The sequence below is a fragment of the Ranitomeya variabilis genome, chromosome 1 (genome assembly GCF_051348905.1).
Source record: "Ranitomeya variabilis isolate aRanVar5 chromosome 1, aRanVar5.hap1, whole genome shotgun sequence".
Classification (NCBI taxonomy): domain Eukaryota; kingdom Metazoa; phylum Chordata; class Amphibia; order Anura; family Dendrobatidae; genus Ranitomeya; species Ranitomeya variabilis.
The window spans coordinates 819,292,445-819,296,457 of NC_135232.1; the positions used below are offsets into that span (position 1 = coordinate 819,292,445).

General features: G+C 39.8%; 1 long non-coding RNA gene across 1 annotated transcript; it reads left to right on the plus strand.

Moving 5' to 3' along the window:
* The first annotated feature begins 974 nt into the window (after window positions 1-974).
* Window positions 975-3,388, plus strand: LOC143770219 (uncharacterized). The gene is made up of 3 exons (XR_013214580.1): window positions 975-1,205; window positions 2,529-2,642; window positions 3,149-3,388. It is a non-coding gene; the product is annotated as an uncharacterized LOC143770219 (long non-coding RNA).
* Window positions 3,389-4,013: the final 625 nt, after the last annotated feature.

Sequence of the window (4,013 nt, forward strand, 5' to 3'; positions counted from 1 at the left end):
AGTTTGTTTTACACATAATGTTTTTTCTTCAATAATTTGCTTTGTTTGATCTTCGCTATAAAATAGCACATATTTAGACAATCATCATGTATTGTTTAAGTTTGCTGTATTTGTATCATCTTGAACCTGCAGATATATATCCATGCTGCCTGCTGGAGACTGTGCTTCCCATAGCCAGCATCCCAGATGTCCCACAGTTCTGGCCTTTGATGAACCAGAAACAGCATAATTTCGACGTTCATGCTGTGAGCCATGTTGTTAGTCTATGGGTTTTTTTTTATGGTTTTACATCACTTATCACAATTCATGAACTTCTGGTGCTGGGCTAATGTAATTTCCTGTATCTTTGAACATAGGGGCGCATAATATAGACACAATACAGTGTCCGAATGCTGTCCATTTTTTTGCACACCCATAGACTTGTATTGGTGAGTCTTGTCTGATCTACACAGTCACTCACAGCATGATGCGATTTTTTTTATCATGCTGAATACAGCTGAGAACAAATACGCAGATCTGCACTGCCTCATTGAAATAACAATGGTGTGGGTGCAATCCGATTTTTTATTGGTTTGCATGTGTCAGTTTTATGCGTAAGTGTGAGAGAGCCCTTAAAGTGTAGTTGTTAGACATTTAATCCCTGAAATAATCAGTCACTTAGGTGGATGGACTTGCAATTTGTTGATTTTAGGGATATGGTAGAACATAGAAAGCTTGGGGTTAGGTTTGTTAAAGGGAAGGTTTCATCAAAAATTAGATCTAAATAATATTTGAAAACCTTGCAAGATTAAAAATATAACAAAAAAATAACTTAGATTTATCACTAGGGGGAGCATCTTCCTGTCTAGACATCAATCTGCTACAGTAAAACTTACTAGGATTACGATAGCTGTAAAATCTGGGCAGTTACTTGTGACATCACTATTTTCCTCCCCTTTTGGGTGTTTAACAACACCCAAAATAGGAGGGTAAGGAATAAATACTAGAATCACAGTGCAGCACCATTATGTTGGTGACTGCACTGTGATCTAAGCGTGAAACTGGTCCAGAGGAGCAGGGTAGACGGTGGAGTATCGTCGTGGACAGGAGAATCTGCTAGGAGCATCGTGGAGCAGAGGATCAGCGAGGACCGTATGAGCAGCTTGTAGTGGAGGCTGCAGCGATGACAGGAGGGGGGCGGTGACACCATCCACAGGGCTGCAAAGGTGAAGGGCCAGGAATGCTGCTTTTGTAGAGGCAAAAATATGAGAGGTGGTTGATGGTATGTGTGAGGGGGGAAGTAGCATATGGAGGTGATGCATGGCATATAGAGGGGTGAGCTTGCATATGGAGGTTGTACATGACATTTACAGGGGTGAGATGGCACATGACACATAAATAGAATAAATAATAACATAATCAATTTAATAAAATACCAGAAACAATCTGCCCAGATTACACCTGTAAACAGCAACAAACCAGCAACTTGTCCACCTTTGATAGGTGACTCAATCTCACTAATAAATGACCTCGACAGTATACAATAACAACGTCCATAAATGTCAGGGAGGCGGGCCTATTTCTAGCTTACCTTGGTGCCATTTCTCTGACCCTATCATATCAGACCTATTCATGAGGGGAGATAAGAACCAATCAAACAACACAAACTCATTTAAGGTGTTGCTGAGCCCTCAGTAAAATTAACCCCTGATAAACCTAACTCTGATTAATACACTGCCAGGTCTGTGTCATCATGCAACCACAAGCTTATGCCAGCTGTGTGGTTTTCCATGACAGGGGGAGCTGGCATATGGAGGTGGTGCATGGTTTATACAGGAGTGATCTGGCATAATAGAGGTTGTTCATGATATATACAGGGATGAGATGTCACATGACAGGGGGAGCTGGCATGTGGAGGTGGTGCATGGCTTATACAGAGGTGACATGGCACATGACGAGGGGAGCTGGCATATGGAGGTGGTGTATTGCATATACAGGGGTGAGATGGCACATGACGGGGGAGCTGGCATGTGGAGGTGGTGCATGGCATATACAGGGGTGAGATGGCACATGACGAGGGGAGCTGGCATATGGAGGTGGTGTATTGCATATACAGGGGTGAGATGGTTCATGACGGCTGAGCTGGTATATGGAGGTTGTCCATGTGGTATGAGAGGGTGATGTTGCCATATGAAGGGGGTAATGGCATAAGAGGAGAGGTCAGAGATGGCACATCACGGGGGTAGATGTCATGAGAGTGGGCAGACATGTAATGTAAGATGTTAATGTGTTTTCAGACGTCATGTCTGAAAGGAGACACTTGTAACTGTCATTTATAATACTCTGCAAGGAGGAGCGAGGCACACGTGTCAGCTAGGAGACATGTGAGCTGGGAAGGAGTCACATGTTAGTTATGAGAAGGAACACTTCATTTCAGCGATGAAGAGCCACATATCAGCAAGGAATCACACGTTAGGTAGGAGAAGGTACACGTCATGTCATTTAGGAATGGAATCCACATCTGTAATATATGCTATTTTTTTTTATAGAATAAAAAAATGCCAAGTAAAAGACAAAGAAATAGTGTCAATGAAGCCAAAAACCGATGTAAAAGAATAATGCCGAAGTATACAGAAGAACAGAAAGCAAAAAGAGCAGAAGAGGTTTGTGTGTTTTTTAGGGATTTTATTATTTTAGCTAATAGTTTTAAAGAGAGAATATGTTACATTAATTGTTTATAGAGAGAAGTTGTGTACAGGGAGTTTCAGGAGATGAGCCAAGTGTTTCAAGACCCAAACCGCATATTGTCTCTCCAGCCCACAAAAAATGAAGAACAGCAAAAAGAAGCTGAGGTTGTTCCAGATGTAGAGAAACGGTATAGCTGCGGACAATGTATTCAATTGCCAACTGAAGAAGAGTGTTTGCTGTAAAGATATTCATAATGCAACTTTGAAATTAGAAGAGGAGCCAACATTGTCAAGCATCAAAGAACACAATGTTTTCTGAAATATGTGTCAACTATGACCAGTTAAAAAATATAGGAAATGTACCGAAACTTTGGTAATGACCGTTTGGTTCCACTGGATAATAGATCAGAACAGTGTATGTATCCTGTAAATTCACCAGTTTTATTTTATATGAATATAATAAACATCTAAATCTTTTGCAGAAATTACAGGAATGCCGCTTCCAGAATGTTTACAATGTGGGTGCACAGTTATCTGGATCCGAAGAGACAAAGATCAATTCCATCTTGTGCAGTCAAAAAGGTCACACAAGGTTTCCCTGAAGAATCTGGAAATTATATGAGCTCTTTACATGTGGTTGACTATTGTGCCTCCAATATGGCAGATAGCTAGCTTAAAAACTATGTTTATAGTTGTTTTTCTACTCCAGTTCAGACAATGTTATACACACAATTTATAAAAATTTAAATAAATTGGTTTACCATTACATTGTTTGCACTTTGTCATTTCAACAGCATAACTTTTTAGTGGCATATCTAGAAGGACGAGTATTGAGAATTGTCTTTTGTCTTTGGGTGTAAGTTGTAAGTAATTATTATTAACCAATTAACGACCAGAGGTATTTTTGGTTTGGCATTTTCATTTTTTGCTCCCCTTCTTCCCAGAGCCATAACTTTTTACTTTTTGGTCAAAATGGCCATGTGAGGGCTTGTTTTTTGCGGGGCGATTTGTACTTTTGAAGGACACAATTGGTTTTACTATGTCGTGTACTCACAAACGGGCAAAAAAATTCCAAAGGTGGTGAAATTGCAAAAAAAGTGCAATCCCACAGTAGGTTTTTGTGTTTTGTTTTCAGCTTGTTCAATAAATGCTAAATCTAACCTGACATTATGATTCTCCAAGTCATTACGATTTCATAGACACCAAACATGTCTAGGTTCTTTTTTATTTAAGTGTTTAAAAAAAATTCCACATTTTGTTAAAAGCTCAATTTTTTGATACCCGTAGCATCTCCATTTTTCGTGATCTCGAGTTGGCTGACGTTTTCAACCCCTTAATCCCATTTGA